Source organism: Typopeltis vanoorti, chromosome 4 (assembly GCF_054136105.1).
Source record: "Typopeltis vanoorti isolate ZY-2024b chromosome 4, IOZ_Tvanoo_1.0, whole genome shotgun sequence".
Lineage (NCBI taxonomy): Eukaryota > Metazoa > Arthropoda > Arachnida > Uropygi > Thelyphonidae > Typopeltis > Typopeltis vanoorti.
The window spans coordinates 42,781,350-42,804,996 of NC_143552.1; the positions used below are offsets into that span (position 1 = coordinate 42,781,350).

At 34.2% G+C, this 23,647-nt stretch overlaps 1 pseudogene across 1 annotated transcript in view; it reads right to left on the reverse strand.

The window, feature by feature from the left end:
- The window catches only part of LOC150107259 (hexosaminidase D pseudogene), a 148,831-nt pseudogene that overhangs the window by 39,083 nt on the left and 86,101 nt on the right, over window positions 1–23,647 (reverse strand). Inside the window, exon 2 of the transcript XR_016548238.1 lies at window positions 477–530. The product of XR_016548238.1 is annotated as a hexosaminidase D pseudogene (transcript). The remainder of the gene's footprint in view (window positions 1–476; window positions 531–23,647) is intronic.

A 23,647-nucleotide genomic window follows, 5' to 3' on the forward strand; every position in this document is an offset into this window, starting at 1 on the left:
ATGGACGCAAGTCGAGGGAGGACGTGTGTGTGTGTGTGTGTGTGTGTGTGTGTGTGTGTGTGTGTGTGTGTGTGTGTGTGTGTGTGTGTGTGTGTGTGTGTTTCAACATTTTCCTCATGCCACCACTGGCCTGCTATGGGCTAATAAAGAAGCCATCCTATACAGATTTTGAGAATGCCATATGCAAGAAAACTTCTGGCAAATGGAGAAATTTTTGAACTGTTAAAATCAGGACAAAGAATTATTATATCTGATGTTGTCTTTTGCCTTTAGTCTAACTAATACAATGTTCTGCATGCTAATTAATGGTTACCTAATGGCTAATTATTGATTAGCATAATAAAGAATAATAGATTGATAATATTCTTTCAAATATAATAATATAAACCAATTACACACTATTCATGGCATCAATAAAAGACCACCATATTTCTAAGAAATATTTTTTTCCCGTGTTTGGAAACAAAAGTAATTACCTGTTACTGAAAAGGTATAGCCCCAAGTATGATGGTTAATGGTAACAGTATCACCTGAAAAAAGCAAAAATCCATTCAAAATTTTGCAAAAATAAATAAATTGAATAATTTTTACGAGCATTTAAAGAACTAAATAGGTTCACCCTTACTGTAAATAATAAAAAAAAAAGTTTCCTTACTCATTGCATTAAGGAATTTTTTTCATAATTTTTTTTCCCATCAAAATTCATACACTATTTACTATATATATTACATGTGAATTTACCCTAATATTGGTCAGGTACTTAAATCAATTAGTTCTCCCCCCCCCCCCCTAAATTTCACATACCATCAAAACAAATACTCATCTAATAAAAATCAGCACAACAAATTTTCAAGTTATAAAATATATCATTTTTTTTTTTTATTTATTTTTTTTTTTAGAATTTCATTTTGGAAATGACAAAACATATGACAATTTGGAAAAAAGCTTACTTATTTTCATCCTATTATTTATTGTAAAAAAAAGAAGAGGAAAAAAAAAAAAACGAAACAGAAATCCATAACTCTACAGATCTGGACAGTTGCCAGCATTTAAAAGCCAAGCTATTTTCGTAATAAAACTGCCTAGAACTTAGCTGAATTTTAAAATGTAGCTTGTAGGATCATGTTTTATAAATTATAGTTCATGCTGTTTGTAACAATATTACATGTTTCAATAGATAAACACAAATTCAATTAAATCTATACTTTTATTAAAAGAATTTAAACTTTGAATGGTCTTTCATGGAAGACTTCCAAAAACATATACGGACTACTAAAAAACCCATAAAACTGGGATTCCTTTATGGCCAATGGTTCATCTCCTCCTAAGAAATACTTGGGCAATAAAATACTTAAAATTAGATCAAAATGATATAATGGTGAGCTCTGATTTATTTATATATATATATTTTTTAATCAAACCACATGGCAGCTCAAGATTGGAAGAATGAATGGTGATAGCCAGTTCAGTGCTGCTCCACTGAACTCGCCACCACCATTACTCCACCTTCCATCTATAAAAATATGGCATCTATAGAAATTGAATGGAGGGAGTCAATAATGTCAAAGATGTGAGAACAATATTCTAGGATTGAATGGATATAGGATTTATAAAGTTTGGGAGTTGGGCAGAAGAGAAGTACATTAATGTTTAGAATTAAAAACAATATCAAGCTTATTTGGAGGTTGAAGAGGCTATGGATGTGATGTGTTTATTAGATGTCAAAGTCAACCCAAGAAGAAAAAAATTAACTTGGTTGGTAAGCAGAATGTTATCAAAATGTGAGGGATAATGACACATGGTCTTTCTTTAGGGAACTAAAGCAATATAGTGTTCAGGGTAACATTAAAATTTATGAAATTATCTTCATTACACTTGAGAATGGCTAGATCATAATGCACTGGCAACAAAATAATTTGAAGAAGCTTGAGTCATCTGAGTATTATAAGGTTTTGTGAATGGAGTATACTATAATCAGAAAAGCTATGAATTGGAATGAATGTTAATGAGAGAAGATATTAACATTCAGCAGAAAGAGTGTTGGTGAAAACACAGAGCTTTGGGTATTCCAGCATTGATGAAACCATCCATCAAGATGCAATGAACAACCAAAGAGAAAGAGGGCAATCCACTCACAAATGGTAAGAGGAAGGCCACAAGATGGTAGCAAAAGAGGGCAATGATGCCAGGCTCAATCAAATACCTTGCAAATATCAAGAGGAACCATATCTAATTCTCCAAATTTTTCCACAGCCTGTGACCAAAGGTGGATATGGTTAGCAAGGAAGTCTGCTGCAGAACAAGAATGGAATTAGTGGAATCCATACTGGTGATTGCTAATTAATGAATTAGTCTCTAGGTAGTAGAGAAGCTGTTTGTTGACTTTTCATAACTTTAGAAAGTTGAAGGTGAGGGCAATGGGGCAACAGTTTGAAGGCCAACTTTTATCACCTTTTTCAGGACCATGCTGAATAAAAGCTTGCTTCCATGCTGTTGGACAGATGTCAGATAAGCAGAACAGCTCGTAAAGGTGAAAGAATGGTGTTAATTTTGAAGTACAAGCTCTTTACATAAATGGAGGGATACAATCTGGACCGGAGGACTTATTAGTATCAAGGCTATTGAGTATTTTTCTGATGGCCTTCTGATGAAAGTGGTTTGGGAAATATTAGAGGAAATTTTGTTTTTGCTGTCTAAACAAGAGTTAGAGAAAAAAAGATGCCAAGAGATCTGCTTTTATATTTTGGAGATGTTGAGATTGTTCCATCAGGATGAAAGAGAGAGAGAGAGGTGGAAACATGGTATTCAAGTAGTCAAGCAGAAGTCTTGACTGTATTTTAGGCTGGAGGAAAGCTCAGTACGTTTTGCAATACAAAGTTAGCTTCAGCTTCTCCCCCCCCCCCACACACACATACTATCTAGCAGTTATACATAGATACTATCCTGCAGAAACTGGGCTACTGCTGTGCCCTCCAATGGGCGAAGTGCTGGTACCCTAGTTCAATAATTATAGTGTGGAGAGCATATCCAGCAAGATTACCACCAGTATTGTATGTAAGAAGAAAGGGAGAGAACAGAAATTGGGGATCCTACGGCTAATATGTCCTTGTTCATGAATAAAATATTACAAGATACTCTTGAACATTATTACAATTATCAACAGACTTCCATGAAGTCAAGACGTGTCGATACATTGTTGACATCCTATACTATTTGATAGTGTAGGATGAATGTCTGTTCTATCAAAGACACAATGCTTATCAAACTGTACCTTTTATGCATATACCCTATGCTTCCACTTACACACTACTCCAAGCAAGAAACTCTTTCTTCATCCCCTTGCTCACTCTTCTTATACAACTTTGAGAGATGCCCTTTTTATTCTATCTGTCTCTTCTCCACTTTATGGGGGGAAAAAATCCCTTTTGCATTAATTTAGTACAAACACTTAAACTTGTGTCTGAATCATACCAACTTTCCTCCAATCCATCAGGCTCTGTAGATGGTATTCCATCCATCTTAGTACCAAACATTCCACATCTAAAGTGCCTCATCAATATTAACTGGATCCTTCCCAAAATCTCTTCATCCTCTTGAAAATCATGTGACTAAATATGGACATATAATCCAAATGTTTCTTGATTGATTATGCCTTGTACAGTGGAACTATAATCTATTTCTAAAGGTCAATATTATTCTTATCACTGTCATAAGCTACTGTGCTGTTCTCATAATTCTAGCTATGTGACAAGTAGATTTCTGGTGCCTGTACCAGCACCACAGACTCCTTATCTCCTTCAAGATATCTCTACTAACCATATACACTATATCTCATCCTATCCTCAACAAATTTCAAAACTTTACACTTCAACAATATCAAATTTGTAGTCTGCTTTTCTATCCACATCATCTATTCAAATGATCATTTGAGTCACAACTGGCTTCACTCTTCATAGCACTCTCCAACTCTGGATTATTTGCTACTGCATATCCCCATTCCCAATAGCATTAACAAATAAGTTAAATAATAACTGCCCCTGCTCCTTAATAAACAATCTGCTGATAACTATCAGACAGCCAATCTGCTATCTAATCCTGATCTCTGTGCAAATTTAAATAATAACTTGTCATGTGATAATTATCAAAGGCATTTGCAAAATTTACACAAACCATTGTATATCATTTCCCTTGTTCGACATCTGTTATAATATGTCAGTAAATTGCTACATGACCTTCCGCTCAATGAATGCAAGCCGATTCTCATCGAAAATCCTGCCGTTAAAAATTCACTGTTTCTAGCATTCACAGACCTCTCCAACACCTTAACCACACAGCCTCAGATACACAAGATGCCTGTAACTTAAAGCCTTTAAAGAAAAAATATTCTCTCAATATTATTAAACTTAAAATCTGTCAATACATTCTGGTTATTTTACATAAAGAGGAAAGATTTATTAACAAGTCAAGGGAAAAGCAACCGATAGCCCTATATCAAATAAATTAGCAAATTTCTATATGACTCATCCTGAAGAACAATTATTTTTTAAATATATTTCTCCAACCTCATGTTTAATATATTTTCATAGATCATGTTTGTTATCTGACCTGCTTCTTAATGATGAACTTCAAATATTTCTAGGAAAGATACATAATATCCAGTGAAACATCAAATTCACAGCAGAAAAACAAACACACTGCTCGTTTATCTTTTTTTTTTTTTTAAATTGTTTTCTATAATGGATTCCTATCAAATCACTAAATTTTGCAATATAAGGAAATCTACAGTTACCAGAAAATTTATCCTTGCAGAACTTTCACATCCATCTTTCCAGAAACTTGGTATCATTAAAATCCTTGACTATCAAGGGAATTTAATTACCAAAGCTGAGTTTACATAAGAAGCTCTACATAGTGCTATATTGAATGTGAACTTTGAAAAAATGTAAAAATGATATTATTGGAGGGAAGTAGAAGAATGCAAAATATCACATATAAGGAAGTCTTCAAGCAAGCAAGCATTATTTTCATTTCTGCAAAATTTTTCTTACAAATAATACTGATTGTAATAAAAACTTTTCCCTAATATAACTGAGCAGCATTTCTCTAAAGTGTTGATTCAAGTCATTTATTAGGAATGTGTGGATTAAAACACCCATTTTCTTTTAGAAATATCAATGTTTCACCTGTGTGTTCTTGCTGATGCTAATAACAGATTAAAATTAGCAGGAATCAACCTCAGAATCATTCCCTAGCATGGATATTTGTGAATATCTTTAGGTGGGAGATGAATGTGCTGGGTGATGAGTTCATCACCCAGCACAAGAACCACTGCCTTGCTTACTGGAGACCTGAAGTGACTTGAAAATGTTCCATTTTTAGTCTCTAGAAAGGGATCTCTATATAACATAAAAATTTTTTTTTTTAAATATATAAAAAAACCCAAAAAACCTTAGCTCACCTATGGTGCTAACGCATACTATACAACTACACATTTACAACTTTCCATGGATTGGAGTCCATAAAAAAAAAAATCACTAGTAATTCTTGTTAGATTAAATTTAGATTCACATGAATCTCATTAAGATTCTGGTAAAATATAAAGTAGCAGGAATTCTTGGTAACATACTCCAGTTCTCTAGTTTCAGAACCTCATTCAGTGATACATGAAGTACTGAGTGATGACAGTCATGATTACTAAAAAAAGCAATCAATACACAAAAATCCTGAAACATAAACATTTCTGGATTTTCTTATGTTACTCAGAATATGCAAATACAAGACTTCCTGAGTGAGTGTCAAGTCATAGTGGAAGTTCCAAACATTTTACTACTATCAGGAATGTGGGAATGACAAACATTTAAGAAAATTTGTTTAACAAATAAGGTCACTGGGCGATTTTAATTACAGTAATCTAACTTGGAATGAAGAAAACGCATTTAAGAAAAGAAGGAAAATGAGTTCTACGAACAACCACCTTGGGCAATATGAAACACAAAATAAAATAAATAAAATAAATAAATATGACAATCATCACGAGTCTTGAGTTTGATCACTGTATCAGTGGATATTATTATGAACAAATTCAAATCTGATCTCATTTGGTGAGAGCAATAAGAAGGTTATTGCTTCTATGATAAAAGGAGATATGAGGAACTACAAGACAGGTGATTATGGAAAGCATAGGAGACAGTCTGGAGCAGTAGCAAGGGATAATCTATTAGATGAAAAGGAGTCAGTGGTATCTGGGGAAGGTCAAGCAATAATAATAATATCCAAACATATTTCAAGAGAGATATTACAGAGTAAATGAAATGAATTGTGTTTTTAGGAAGGCATTATATGGAAGCAATAATCAGCTTCATGAAGAATATAAAGAGCAGGTTAGGAAGGAGATATGGTTAATGAATGAAAAAAAGGACAGCATACACAGCGTCAATAAGTAGTCAGAAAAAGAAGAAAGAATGCTTACTAGTTGATGCCAATGATATAATTAACCATCACAGAGGATATAACTGAAATATTTCAATGCAGATGAGTGTCATATAATGCAACACTTGAATGAGAATGGAATGCTGGGGTGTAGCTGGTAGTGATCAAACAGGATATATACAAAAAATTAAGTAAACTAAATGTTAATAAAGCAATAGAACATATCACTATGTTTTAAGGAATATTCCAAGAAATTAATGCTTGACATGCGTGTTTAGCAAAAATTTTGAATTAGGAATATCCCTTAATTGCAAAGAGATGGTAAAATTGAGACAAATGTATTTGATAAGAGGGAGATACATGTGAAATATATACCTAGATTTTTACTAAGTAGCACAAATTGGAAGATTCTTCTTCCAACTGTGCTACAGAGGCGTCAAGAAATATTGAGATAAATATTCCAGAGTCAGCCGAGGGTACATCAGTAAAGAGGAAAGTGCAAAGCTCATCTTGATATAAGAATGATCAAGTTAAATCAAATTTTTGAGAGAGGGGGGGGGGGGAAAAACAACTAATTTTTGATGTATTCTTAAGTGACCTATGAGGACATTAGACAAGAATGCAGTAATAGAATCACAACACACATACAAAAGAATTAACTGCCGACCTCAATGGGCAACCTGATTTGTAAATATTTCACACACCATGCCAGAAGCACAATCAGAGGTGGTTTATCATAGGTCTAGAATGATATAATCTGATTATAATTGGTGCTTGGTTTACAATGTAGTAATGTTAACTATGAGTGTTAAGTTAATCAAGCTGACTTTTGCTGAGATTCCTGCTGACAACTATGTAGGTGCTGCGATCTTGTAGAAATATTGCTTTTTCTAATGAACCTTAAAATTCTATGACTAGAGGCAGCAGTAGCAGAGCTAGGCTTTTAGTACTCTTGGCAAATTCATGGCTAAGCACTGTTTACAATGTGACAATTTTGATAATTGGTAAATTAACCTCCCTCTGGCACCATTCTGACACCAACATCCTTGGCAATTGCCTGAATGTCACACTACTGACTACAGGAACATTGCCCTTCATCCCTCCAAACATGACAAGATTCAGGGTTTCCTCCGAGGAATGAAGAGCTGTTATTTCACAAACAGAAATGTTTAATCTTAGTGGTCTAAAACCATAAATGACTTTAGAAATTTAAAAGCCTAATTCATTAACTTCATCACTTCAAGGACAATTAACCACCTAACTGGCCATTATGGATAAAATACGCATCCTCATACGCTTCATATCCATCATATATTTCAATGTACAGCAATCCCTCGATTAATGCGCCTAATGGGTTCTTTAAAACAGGTGAATTAATCGAAAATGCACTAATCAAATATAATAACCTATGGGAAAATGTATAATTCGTTCCTCAGATTTCTTATTTGACCCTTATTTTTTTAATAAAAGAATTAGGGCATGTCTCAGGGCCTAGTTAAAGGAATACCATGAAGCTGAAAGATAATAAAACATATTCAGAATATAAATTTATTATTCTGTTTCTTAACAGAGAATTGAGCTAACATAGTTTGGCGGGCATTCTGTTTCTTTTTCTCATACAACTCACGGTATGGCCCTATTACCTCTTCTGCAAATTTTACTCGTTCTCTCTTCACCAGGGTCAGTCTCTGAGCACTGCTGCTTAAAAACTTCGATTGTACAAAAACTATTTTCAAATTGTTTCTGTGAAACCTCTTTGGGCTTGTCAGTGATTAAATTTTCTTCATATTCTTCAGGATCTTCCCGCTGTGCATCTAAATTTAGCAGATCAGAATCACTCAACTTCTCAGAATGAGATTTAATTAACCTAGATTCATTTGAAAAGCCTCTAAAATCATTTGCACAAAGTGGAGGAATGTGCTTCCAAACAGCTCGCATAGAGCTAGCAGTAATTTCATTCGACTTTGCAACTTTATAACCAGGCTGAGATTTCTCTATTTGGCTAGAAAAGTCTTGGAAAAGTCTTCCAAAAAAGGCCGGTTTCATAGACATTATATATTTGTTGATCACAATAGTCCCCTTCTTACACAATTTTCTTCAAAATGTCTGGATATCTCCTTATCTGCACTTGCAGCTTCGCCTGTGATTAGAAAATTATGTAGGCTATTTCTCTTTTTGAAACGCTCAAATCACCCAGCACTAATGTGGAATTCTTTTTCTTTTCCATCATTGACAGCCCTTTCTTTCCAGGTTACAAAGAGAATGCTTTTGATTTAATAAGGCCAGTGTTTAGCGGGATCCATTTTTGGTTACAATCTTCGATCCATGTAAAAAGAAGTCTCTCTAATTCAAATCATTATAATATTTTGATTTTCAGTCCATGCATGATGAACTTCAAGCAGTCTTTCCTTTCTCTTTGTATTCAGCAGTTGATTCACCCATTTTTGTGTTCTTGTCCTATCTTTGACTGGACTCGGCTTGTTCATTTTTCTTTATTATTTCAAGTTTTTCTTCCAATCATATTACTTTTCGAATCATTTTCACACTTCTGATTTTTGCTCCTTAATTCTTTTACTCATTATTAAAGGTTAGGAAAATAATTAAAAATAAAAAAGTATGGAAAACTTTTGCACGAGATATGATCAGCAAAATGCTATGTAAAGCAGACATAAATTTTGGCGGTAAATTTGGAACATAGAAATAGTGTAGTATGCCATTAAAATAACTCTGTAAAATGTTTCAAATCAGTAACTAAATTATTTCATCCTGGTGAGTGATTTTTTTAAAATAGTTAGCCATAAAAAATGTATAGATCGAAAATTTTTAAAATTTGTAACATTTATTTTTAAGATGTATATAGGCACACTAATCGAATTTGGGTATCGAAAAAAAATGAAGCACTAATCGAAAACGCACTAATCAGGGGTGCATTAATCAAGGGATTGTTGTAATATCAATGGTATTACAATTTTAATATGCACTTTGCATCCATGATAACCTTGACATCTGTAGACGTCTTGGCCAGTAGCATGGTTAATGAAGGTCAGTTAAGGAAAGTACATAGTAGATATTGTAGTTCAACTATAATATCTACTGTTCTAGTGTACTGTCACAGAGTATTATCACTAGTACTACCACAGTCAGTAACTGATCCCTTGGTGTTTAATTTTCACATCAATGAAAAAGGAAATGATCTGATAGGAAATATTCAGTTGTTTGATGATGATGCAAAACTGGAAAGAGCAATAATCAATGAAAGTGATGTAGAGATCCTGCAGGATGACTTAAATAGACTAAGTATGGTCTAAAGTAAGTGAATGCCAGTTTAACAGAAACAGTGTAAGGCAATGTACTTTGGAAAGAAAAGATCACAAGCTGTGTACAATATTATTAGATCAACTGCAGGAAACTGATGAGGTGAGGGACATGGATGCGTGTGTGTGTGTGTATGGTGGGGGAGGGGGGGGGTGAATGTGGCAGGAAATTGAAGTTTAGAGAACATACTGCAAAAGGTAGCCAAAACAGTACATTAGATTATGTAGCTCAGGGGTCTTCAACGCGTGGCCCAAGGAGCTATTTGCTGTGGCCCGCCGGCCATTTTGAAAAAAATAACTACTTAACATTAAAACACGATTAAATAAAAAATAATTTCAATGAAGCCTGCAGGCCACTAAGCTATACTGCGGTATTTAGAATTGTAAGATACTTTCCAGATTCACAAGGAATGCTGTGCATTTGATACTTTACATAAAATCCTATAAAAATAAATATTAAATAGACATGCTTCTTCAGCCATCTACCAGTGGCAAGCGGTACTTAAATACTAGTAGAAACGTCGCAGGTAGATGGCTGAAGCAGTAGTTCGTTCGAGTGTGCTGTCTAGTGCCTTCCAGGTACATCTTGAAGGTTCTTGATACTTCGTCATTTTCATATAAATGCAAGAGGAATCTCATCCACAGTCAGTCAGTCAGTCGTGAACAGTGAGCACACGCAGGTTCGTTGTATAAGCCTATTGTGGTTTTATATTGCCAGAGTTTTTTCATCAGTGTGAGACATATTCAGTGGATAATAATTATTACACGACCATTTTGGAAAATTTTTTGGGTTCACCTTCCATCACTATGGCATCTACGAATAAAAAGCATAAATCAAATGATTCTTGTCCGTTTTTAGTGAAAAGTGGACCAATTTGTACTTTTTTGTGCCAAACGACAATAAGCCAGTGTGTTTAATTTGTCGTGAGTCAGTGTTAGTATCAAAAGAATACAATATAAAACAACACTATGAGACAAAGCATGCGTCCAATTTCGATCACCTTCAAGGGTGGATTCGTGTGAACAAAGTGAACCGTCTCTAAATTGATTTAAAATGCCAGCAGGGTACATTTAAAAGGCAGAAGGAAGAAAGCGAAGAGTGCGTCAAAGTAAGTTATGTAATAGCTGGAAAAATTGCTAAAAAATCAAAAGCCTTCTTGGATGGCAAGTTTGTGAAAGAGTGTCTCATCGCTGCTGGGGAAATTCTGTGCCCAAATAATAAGGAAGGCGATGATAATAAGGAATCGCGGCGATGTGGTTTATTATAGTGATATGCGTTGGTTTGAGCAGAGAGAAGGTGCTTAAAAGAGTCTTTGACTTAAGGAGTGAAATACAGCAGTTCATGCAAACCAAGGGGAATCCAATGGAAGAATTTAACGATCTGAAGTGGATGAGGGACTTTGCCTTTGTGACCAACATCTCATTGCATATGAATGACCTAAATGCATGGCTACGATCCAAAGATCAACTGGTGCACACTCTATTTCATCACATCAAAAGCTTTTGTGCCCAAGCTCAAACTTTGGGAGTTACTACTCGCAAAAAAAGACTTAACTCATTTTCAGCTTCTTGCTGAGTCCAACTGTTCATCTCTTGATGAATATGCTACAAAATTAGCCGTGTTGTGAAGTGAGTTCGAAGAGAGATTTTGTGATTTTCATAACAAACAGTCTTCTTTAGATTTATTTTCAATGCCATTCAGTGTCAATGCTGCCGAAATGCCAGGCTCAGTACAAATTGAGCTGCTTGAACTCCAAAACAACTCTTCTTTGAGAGAAAAATTATTCAGTGTGCCCTTGCATACATTTCACAAAGACTACATTTCCGAGGACACACGCATTCCATAATCTTCACCGGCATGATTTGAAGATGTGCGCTTTGTTAGGAAGCACATACTTATGTGAGCAGTTCTTCTCAAGAATGAAGCATGTGAAGTCCAAGACAAGAACTCAGATTACGGACCAACATCTCGAGAATACTCTGTGCCTAGCAACTTCCAACATTGTTGCCAATATTGACAAGCTGGTCAAGGAAAAGCATTGCCAAGGTTCCCATTGACATTGTAAAAAATGAATGTTTTCTTCGTTAAATTATATTTTTTCAAGTATTGATTGTATTTACTTATCATGAACCTGACTCCTACCTACACTCTTAAAGCTGAGTTCGTTTATTTTTATAGGATTTTATGTAGCGTATCAAATGCACAGTGTTCCTTGTGAATCTGGAAAGCATCTTACAATTCTAAATACTGGAGTAGAGCTTAGTGGCCCACAGGCTTCACTGAAATTTTTAATGCAGCCCACACTGTCTGAAAGGTTGAAGACCCCTGATGCAGCTGTTGAAAAACACTGACAAGCAGGGATAGGGAAGTTATTGTCACCCTTTATGAGGACACATCTGGACTATTGCAGTTCTAGTCACCTGGATGCCATGGGAATCCAGAGGTGGTGAAGAGGATTCAGGGGCAAGTGGCAAAGATTGTGGTGGGGTCTATGGAATGCTCCATATGAGAATAGATTGAAGGTCTGGTTTTTAAAAGCTAACTGACAGGAGAAAAAAAAATATGATAGAAACAAAAAAACAACAAAAGACATGACAGAAGCATGTAAATTATTAAAGAAGTTTTATAGGATTGACACTGAAGGCATTTCAGCACATGGCAGGAAAGGAGAAAATGAGGGGACATCCCTGGAAAATGTGTAAGAATGTGGTTAGCAAGTGAGTTAGGACTAATTTTTTGCTTGGAGAGTGGTGAATGGGTTGAGGTAGTTGTAAGTGCTTCATCAGTGAATGAGTTTAAGGAGAGGTATATTTCGCCCACCGTTTGTAGGTCCCTGCTTCGCGTCTTTCCAAGAATAGTTGATTCATGCTGAAGGGGAGAAAGAAATGAAGGACGTCCGAATTTGTCACCAACACACGAAATCACGTGCTTTATAGGTAAAATTTTCTAACTGTTACACAAGCAACATAGTTAACTACAATAATCATAAAAGAGAAGTTAATTTTCTGACCAGTAATAATAAATAACTCATCCCACAATACGGACTGATTACCCTATTATCGGAATGGATTCTCCTTTTTCTGAGATGCGCAGAAGTGTCGAAGGATCTCTAATTGGTGGGCGAACTATATAATAGTATTGTGTGAATAATGGGTCTCTCATGATGAGTCATCTGACTTCAAGGAGATACTCATACAATAATACTACTTCAATATCAAAACAAATTACTCAATACAAAGTTTACTGAATTATTTGTTTCAGTTTAAAGGATGAATTTTCATCATATCTAGAAGATGGAGGATTGAAACAGACTGTATATTACATTTGGTATAACTAATTATGGGGATACTATTCACGTAGCAACCTCTGTTGGCTATGTCATAGGGCATGAGATTAAAGAGTGTACAAGCTTTGTTACCACAAAGAGAGTGTTGTCTGTAGAATTAGCTGTTAACGAGGAAGAGAGAGAGAGATGATATAACTATGTCAATAAAGAAACAACAAAAAAAAATTGCCAATTCAAATTAGTAATCACCATTAGCAAACCAAACATTTACAGAAAAAAAAAACATAAGATAATGCTATCTACAAAAAAAAATGCACCAAGGAACATGCATGCACACTTGCTGCCTTCACCTGAAAGACAGAATAAATCTAAATACATGACAACTAGGCATTCGTATATAAAAGATTTTCCATGAGACTCACAGTAGCATAAGAAATACAATAATGCCAACCTGGCTGGCTGAATAGTTAGCATATCCACTTTCCATCCAACAGGCTGCAGATTTGAATCCTATTGTGGATATGCTATTTTCTTTAGGTGGGAGATGATTACTGGAGGCTTGAAGTGGTTTGAAAAAGTACCATGTTTGTTCCTAGAGCAGGGTTTCTGGACCAGTTAGAAAATGAAGAAAACATACAAAAAATATAAATAAATCAGTTAATCCAACACCTGTTCTTATAAGTGATTTACACCTCCTTCAAACAGAGAAGAGGTAGATCTTTTTACTGTGGCTTCCTGCTCACTGTATAAATTAGCTATCAACCTGATAATATGCTGAGGGAAAACCCAATTTTATGACTTCCCACAATTTCACATGCTGAACACAGTCAAAAGCTTTAGTCTATGAAACCCATTACCACAGGGAGTCTGATTTCTTTATACTTTTCAATGATCTATATAAGGCAAAAGATCTGATCTCTGGTACCCTTTCCTTTCTTAAAACCTGTTTGTCCAAAGTTGAAGCAGAGATGCCTCTGCTTCAACTTTGGACTCCTATTTAGAATGATCTTTAATAAAATCTTGCTTGCATGAGATTAAACTAATAGTTCTGTAGTTTTTGCAATCCTTAATATCTCCCTTCTTGTACAGTGGTATGAAGGACTTCTCCAAATCTCTAGTCCATGATCTTATCACCCATATCCTTATAACTGTTTCATAGATTCTCTTTTGTTTCTCTTATCCCTCCATCCCCTGTGACCTTAATAACTCTACTGGGATTCCATCTGCACCTGGGACCTTATGGTGGTTGTTAAGTTGTTTAACTGCTCCTTCAACCTCGTGCCTAAGTAGAGGTGGCCCCAAATCAAAATTTTCTTGTATCAAAGTGCACCTCCAAATTTTCCTTATCCTCTCTGCTGTACAGTTCATCACAGTACTCTTTCCATCTGTTTTTGATTTCCAGTTATTCTGTTAGCACTGCTCCATTCCTGTATTTGATGACATTCAATTTCAGTTTAAACTTGTATTTTACATCACTAACTAAATGAAACATCCTTTTCTAATCATGCCTTTTCATTTGGAATCCTATCTCTTCACACTTATTAGCATGAGAGAGCATATGATGGTTTTTCTCACTTCTCTATGTAATATTTTATATTCTTCAGTCCTTGTAGACACAAGGACTTTGTTTATTCAACTGCCTCCTTTCAATCAGATTCCATGTTGGATCTGATATCCATGGGTCTTCTAATTGGGCCTAGATACTTCTTGGCTGTATCCTCTATTAATGTTATACAGCAATCCCTTGATTGGTGCGTCTAATGCGTTCTTTGAAAACGCACTAATCGAATATAATAACCTATGGGAAAATGTATAATTTGTTCCCCGGATTTCTTTTTTGACCCTCTCAGGGTCTGGTTAAAGGAAAACCATGAAGCTAAAAAGACAATAAAACACATTCAGAATATAAATTTATTATTCTATTCTTAACAAAGAATTGAGCTAATGTAGTTTGGCAGGCATTTTGTTTCTTTTTTTCATACAACTGAAGGTATGGCCCTATTGCCTCTTATACTCTTCTGCAAATTTTACTGTTTCTCTCTTCATCAGGGTCAGCCTCTAAGCATTGCTGCTTAAAAACTTTGATTGTACGAAAAATATTTTCAAATTGTTTTGGTGAAATCTCTTTTGGCTGACTATCAGTGGTTAAATTTTCTTCATATTCTTCAGGATCTTCCAGCTGTGCATCTAAATTTAGCAGGTCAGAATCACTCAATTCTTCACAATGAGATTTAATTAACTCTTGGACATTATCATTGAGAGGGAAAAAGAAATGAAGGATGTACGAATTGGTTGCCAACACTCGAAATCACATGCTTCATAGATAAAATTTCCCAACTGTTATACAAGCAAAATAGTTACCACTTTTAAAACTACAATGATCATAAAAGAGAAGTTAATTTTCTCATGTTTAATAATAAACAACTCATTCCAGAAGATGGATTGATTACCCTATAATCAAAATGGATTCTCCTTTTTATGACATGTGCAGAAGTGTCGAAGGGTCTTGAATCTGTGGGCGTACTATAGCAGATTACATAAATTTTGGCGGTAAAAATTTGGAACATAGTATACATAGTGTACATGGAAGTAGTGTAGTATGCTATTAAAAATAACTTTATAAAATGTTTTAAATAAGTAACCAAATTATTTCGTTCTGGTGAGTGATTTTTTAAAATAGTTAGCCATAAAATGTATAGATAGAAAATTTTTAAAATCTGTAACATTTATTTTTAAGATGTATATAGGAGAACTAATCGTATTTTAAAGGCGCACTAATCGAATTTGGGTATCAAAAAAAAAATGACGCACTAATCGAAAACGCACTAATAGGGGGTGCATTAATCGAGGGATTACTGTATTATATCATCCATCAGCAGGAAAGCTTTTTTTTTTTTTAATGTTGTTCCAACCCCCCATGAAAGGTTATTTGTAAACCTATAGTACATTTTTGTACAGTGGGTGGGGCTAAGGATATTTATTTTATATTTTGTATTTTAATTTATTTCTTGCATAGTTGGAAAATCCTGCTCTAGAGACCAAACATGAAACTTTTTCAAACCACTTCAGGTCTCCAATAAGTATCACACTAGGTGATGAAGTTCATTCCCCACCTAAAGACAAACATGACAACATCTATGCTCATGGCAGGATTCAAACCTACAGCAGCTTTGTTTAATTAATCAGACAGAAAAATTTTATATAAAAAAAAAAAAAACTGTGCAGAGCAACCCTATCAGCTCCCCAAAAATCATGTACTTTTATTAGCATAAATAACATCTTTAACATATTCTAGGTTATTTCAACAGAACAAACCTACATTTACAAAAATTTATTTATAAAATAGACAGCCAAATCAGATGAAAATGGTCTAAATGACATGCCTTTCTCTTCTAAACAAATGAAAGTTTCCAAGCCCCTCCTTTGTTCTTTCCATAACAGAAATTTATATCACACCTAAAACAAAAAGAGATACACAATTATCTGCCCACCCGAACTAGACAAAACATTAGCCACAAATCAAATCTGCAGATGTCACTGCCTCTATTCAAATCTAATAGAAATACTGGCTATGAAAACAGACAATGTGTGAACATTAGGCCATATCCAAAGTAAACTATCTAATCCATACTGACTTCTATTCCAGCATAATAGCACTCCATTTGTAGAAAAGCATTTATAACATCCAGTATATCTAAATATACACATGCATGTATAAAAAATGATTCTCTCCTACATGTACTCCATTAAAAAGTTGCTTCTTTTTTTTTTTTGCAATACTGAATATCTAATTTAAGTATTATTTCCATTTATATACCAACAATGCGCATATATACATCTAGGAATAACTCAACATGATTCTCCTTACCCACTCTCAAAACTAATGATTATGACACAGCTCACAACCAAAATTTTCTTCTGAATTCTGGCTCAATTTGATAACAGATATGAGCAGTCTTTTCATTTAAGATTATTCAAAAGAAACTCCAGATGTGAGTCTTCCCACAGCTGGAGTTTCTCCCCCCTTTGCACTAAGTATATTCTACCTCCTCCATATCCCAATAAGCAACAACACTTTCTCATTCAAATTCCATTCTAAATTTTCTTTGTTCAAAATTATGGGTTTGGATATCAGGTTAGTGGAATGGACTGGTGATATATAAATATCAGAGAGTAGGGGACCATGGGACCATTGCTGTTCAATTTTTATGTCAATAATATTGTCACAGGACTACAAGGAGATATTAAGTTGTTTGCAGATGATGTGAAGCTTGGAAAGGTTATTAATAATAGTGCTGATGTTTTGGCTCTTCAAAACGATTTGAATAGGCTGGAAAGATGGACAAACGAATAGGGATATCAGTTTAATGCAAGATGTAAGGTTTTAAATTTTGAGATGAAGTATCCCATCTTGGGATACTTCATCCTCACTTGGTGGGGTTATACTGGAAGAAGTGGAGGAAGCAGGGTAACTATGGATAGAAATTTGAAGTTCTGAGGATTGCAAAGGTTGTGAAGACATCTCAGAGAACTGCTGCAACATTGAGGAGTGCATTGATCACGAGAGATAAGTGTGGTGGTTGCACTGTATAAAGCTTTAATCAAACCGCATCTGGATTTCTGTGCTCAGATCTGGTCACCAAAATTTGAAGGGGGATGAAGTAACCTTGGAGAAGGTGCAGAGATGGATAGTAGAAATGATATCAGGACTGTACAATGTTGATTATGAGGACAGACTGAGGGCATGCAGACTGCAGAGTTTAGTGGATAGAAGACAGGGGGGGGGAATAGACATTTAAACTGTTGAAGGCTATTTTATTGTGTTAACATAGAGATTTTTAAATCTTTTTTTAAAAATCTCTATTTTTTATAGAGATTTTTTTAAATAGAATGGGAGAGGAAAGATTAGCAAAACAAAATAATAATTCCACAAAAATGCAGTATCATCGAGAAACAGCAAGCTTGAAGAACAAAACCAGAATCTCCTAAACAACAAAACTAGCTAAAGCTTTATCTTTTTCATGGCTGATATGTCTACTAAGTAAAGAATATCAAACTCTGGTTACTTTGCCCACATACATACAACTAGCACTTCTCAAAAATAGATTTGATTTGTTACCTCCAAAAATTTGCTTACTTATATCTTGAGTAAGCACATCTTTGGATTTGGACTTAGGATTTTAATCCACAACAGAACAGCCTGTTCTGTTGCAGAGTTGCAGAGTCAAATACCACTGTATGCAGAGATGCTTGTAAATGTCTTCAAGGTGGTGGATGAATTCACCACCAAGTGTGAGATGGAGACCATCACCCTACTTGTTGAACATCTGAAGTGGCTTGAAAAAAAAAAGTTTCATGTTTGGTCTTCAGAGAAAGCTTCAAGGATTATCTAGCTGTCAGCTCATCTATAGTTCTCATGTACTATAGGTTTACAATCTTTCAAGGATATGAGATTCATATAAAATTAATGAGATCATTCAACCCGATGGAAATCTACAACCTGGATCCTCTAGGTAGCAGATAATCATTACCCAATATAATAGTATAATATCACCACCTTGCTAGTATGAAGTGAATAAAACCATATCTAAACACTCAAGAAAAGAACTAAGAATTATTTTCTCTCTTTTCCTTTCCCCTCTTCCTGCTATGGAGTTGGAGTGATGTACTTTGAGAATATAACTATACAAGTGCACCAGACTGAACTAATGACAAGACATTAAGACAGTAGTTTTTCAAACTTTTTAAAGGGATGCTTTTTTTCCTTTTTTTTTAAAAAAGGGGGCATCTCTTTAAAAATGTTAGCATGTATTTTATTTGAGTAAAAAGATGTTTTAACAGTTTTTGGAAAGTGCACAATTATACCTCAAACTAAACTAAAATAATACATAGAGGTGTCTATTTAAAAAATTACAAATTCTGAACTAAGTATATTAATGATAAAAATGTTTAATGAGATGGCTGGACTTGTTCTTCAGTACATATTTTTTTAAAACATGGAGGTGATGATGATATTGCCACTCATAATTCCTTGGAATAAACTGTGATGGGAGAGTTATTTCTGTAATTTTCTCAACAGTTTTGCTGCTATGATAAAATATTTCACAGTGTTTCAAATCTAATCCATAGAAAAGAGAATGCATCTGAAGAGTTAGTGGTCTAGCAAAAATATTGTTCTGTGATGTGCAATTGTTCTGCACCATCTGGGTCATGTGATATATAACCCAGATGCAGAGAATAATTGTGCAAAGAATTTGACAGCACATCTTAGACAAACGAAATCAAATCTTGATGTAGTGTAACCATACTAACAATGTTGTCTAACCATAATGGTACCTTACAACATAATATTGACAAAATAAACAGAGAAGTTGCTAGTGTTTTTAATGCTACACTGTAGCGGAAAAAAGTGGATGGGATATCAATACAAGTGGGAAGACATGCTCAAAAATTAACAATAATTTTGACCATTGCTCCATGTCCCTCCACAGTTTAGAAACTACTGCATTATGAGGAAGCTTCTAGGTCAGGTGGTGATTAATCTCACTGACATCTCTCTTCCAGGTGTGTCTGCAGGGGAGCATAAGTTCTCTCTGTCTGTGCAGTTCTTATATTTCATATTAAAAAAAAAAAAAAAAAAAAAAAATCCCTAAAACTGAAAATCTCTTTTAAGATTAAATATATCCAATAATATTAAACTGATAACTCGCCCAATTATTGAAACTATTTAAAAATGATCACATAAAATCAGGACATATTTGGAATGTACTGACATCCTAAGATTTATATGACACCTCCAGAATATATCTAGAACTATGTCATGCTACTATAAGAAGTTAAGATTTTCTTAGAAAAGATTGAATTTTCATAAACTTTTGAAAGCATTTTAAAAATAACTAATAACAGAATCTGAAATGTTGCACGCACTGAATACTAAAAAGAATCCTACTACTGATTTACTTAATGATTTTATATGTGATAATGTAAATATCAATAATTATTAAATTTACAAAAAAAAAAAAAAAAAAAAAATAGAATCAAAATTATAGAAATTTTAAGAGCCAAACATCTTATTTCCCATGACTTTAATCTTGATATCCACAGAAATGAGTATGATATTTTTGTGCACAGATTTGGTCTCCAAGATTTGGATTCCAAGAGGATAAAGAAGCTGTGGAAAGGGTGCAAGGGAAGAGATACAAAGATTATATACAGATTATGGGATTTAGATTATGAGGACAGATTGCGAGTATATGGATTACAAATTCTGGTTATCAGGAGAAAGAGGGATGATATGATAGTGGTCTATAAACTTTTGAATGGGTGTCTGATGAAATATTTCAAACGATTCCATTAAGTGAATGGAATCATTTGACTTTAGGGATAGTGAGAGTGAATCTAGTGTGAGTGAATTTAAGGAAAGGTGACAGCTAGTTTGAGTGATTATAGCTTTCCCCTTGATGAATCCTCGACTCCTGGAGGTCTCAGATAATAATATCACTTAAGGACACAAATAATAGCTGTCAAATCAACTCCAAATTCTCAATCTCCAGAACCATCTCTCAGAAAAAAGCAACAACTAAATTATTAAAATAATTATATTATTCCAAAGTTGTTTAAAATATTGCCTATGAAGAACTTTTAACGAAGACTTGAAAAATCAGCATGAGAATGATCAAGATATTCATTACAAAACAGATATACTCTTATGTTATAGATTGTCTAAACATGACTAGCCAATCAAGACAGAAATTCAAAGTGGACATGAAAGTAGGTCAAGGCAAGTGACATTCATACAAATGTTCTCTTGCAAATCAGCTAGTTTAATCTAGCTAATTATCTGGCAAAATCTGTGACACTAATTGACAGCTGTTTAAAATGTTATTAACATTTCAAAAACAGCAGTTTTAAAATGTTATTTATAGGTAAAATGAATTAAAAAGCCAGCCAATTTTAAATTAAAGAGAATCACAGTCTTCTTGTGGTTCAAACAACAAAATATTAACATTAAAAACAGCATCATGTATTTATCTCGGAATGTTTCTGATGTCCATTTAAAATAAAATAAAAATGTATTAAATTCCATTATACATTATGTTCGGATAAACTGTCACTCTTTTAGTCAGGTACTCATTAAATCCTTAATCTTATGTACTTCTTACATTTCATTAGAAATAAATTATTCATTCATTAAAAAAAAAAAAAAAAAAAATTCACTAAATTTAGTTTATTTTTTAAAACTTTATTACTGAAGAGAAATAGATTTACCACTTCATCCATTTTTAAATGTTTGGAAGCAATGTTTTTTCTATTTAAAAAATATTTTTAAAAATTGCTAATTTTTAAAACTTAAAAGCTAAAAATAAAAAAATGCATTGTGTTTTGTTAAGCATCAATTGTGTTCTGCTTCCAAAGAAATATGAAGCAAAAACATGGTTCACTACTGCAAAATTTGCAATGAAGATAGATGATAACAGCTGGACTCAAGTAAAAGGTCACTAAATTACTTGTATTGAATTGTAAAATTACATTTATAAAATTATCTTAACTGACCTAAAAAAAAAGAGTCAAGCTAGTATGTGAAGTGCATTGACTATATTAATGGAATGAAATACTTCATAAAAATGAATTATAAATATCATGTAAAACTACAGAATTTTCAGTGTAAAAACAAATGAAATGATTGCTCATAATCAGGAGAAACAGCAACGTGTTTCATGATAGACTTGTACAGGAAAGCCATTATTATCATATACACATTAATCCATGTATAGGCCTTTTTATGGCTTATACATGGTGTGGTCCACAAGTTTTAAAACAAAAAAATTAAAAACAAGAGAGAAAGATAAAACATTTGTTATTCAAAATATGTTCCATTGACATCTGTACAGGCTTTAGCAGGTCAAACAGTTTTCAGAGAGCTACAGGAAATTCTGCTTGTTAGATTGTCTTTAATTCACTAGTTACAGCATTTTGGTTGGCTAGAACATCTGCAAATTGGTGTCCTTGCAGTTTCATTTTAAACTTAAGGAGCAGAAAATAGTCCAAACGGGATAAATCTGGTGGGGGAGGGGGGGGTGATAAAGGATAAGAGATACTTTTGTGTGTCAAAAGTAACATATTTGGGATTCTGTGAGTGGGTGCATTATTGTGCCACAGTAAAAAATCTTGCAACCATAATGCAGAGGAATAAACACATTAAATGCATTTCAGGAAATAATCGATAACTTCTTTATGGAATTTTGCATTCATCTTTTCTCCCATCAGTATAAAATGCTTTGTGCACCAAGCCTTTTTTTTTTTTTTTTTTTAAATTATCAACACCATTTTGATGCGACTTTTTTGGGATCTCAATTTCTTAGGTCTGGGAGATATATCTCACCAACCCACTCAGAACTCTGTGGGTTGGTTTCAGGATTGTAGGCGCAACACCACCACTTCTCTCATAACTTCTACCAACTCCCCTCTGTCATGAAATCTCTAATACCACCAAAAAATGTTAGACAAGTTCAGAGCCTTGTTTCCTGTATGCCTTTTGTACTTTCCTAGAGTTTCTGTAGCAGAAAGACTTGCTTTCAAACAAAATTTAATCTCAATTCTCTGTTTACTTTTCATATCCATGACGTACAAAGAAAAAGCACTTTACGCATCATAACTCTTACGCTACTGAACGTAAACTAACCTCACTCTCTGGTGAATTACTTGGTATTAGTTAGTTAGCACATTTGCCAATAGAGCATTCCAGTCCTGTACAAGCAACAAATCAATTCCTAAAATTTATGTACACAGCACTGTGTATAGACATGACAGTGTTCTGCATAATTTTACCATGGTCCAACGGAAATGGCTCCACAAATACTATCAGTAATTCTAAATACCAAATTTCATTATATTCCATCAGTGAGAGAGGAATCATCATTTCAAATCATACTTAACATAAAAACGATTCCATTACAGCAAGGAAAATATATATTAAGTAAAGCACTCATTTTGTAAAGTATGTGTTGGATTGTGATAGATTGTAATTTTAGGAACTCCAATCTTATCACAGTCTAACAGGCGTTTCCAAACAAAAAAGGAATATAAATACACGTGACTGCCTCTGAGTATTAAATTAATTCCTTATAAATATATCAAGCAAATTTTACTATGAGAAAACAAATAAGTGTGCATTTAGTACCACTCACAAAAAAGTTAAAATCAATAATGGAAGTGTAAACCTTTAGCAGAGTTTTATAAAGTAATATGTATTAAAAGATATAGAATGTTAGCACAAATTCAAGATAGGGGAAAGTGAAGTCCAAAGGTCATGGAGCAGTAACGCGATGGAGTGGCTCGCCCCAAGCAATAGCGTGACACAAGCGCACATGCGATATAGCGGAGAAAGCTGGATGCCGTGACGTAAGACCACGTGAATGCGTTGGGTGGACATCGCAGAATGCAAGAATCGCCGAGAAAGAAAAGTGAAAATATAAGGGTCTAGCAATCCTGAAAAAAAGGCTTTTTGCTTCTGGATCTCCTAGAGTGTTCGTCTCATGGTGCTGTGAGCAGGTGAAGGGTGGCAGTGCCTCCATTCTGGAGGATTTCAATAAAGGCAGCAGCGGAATTCGGCGGTCG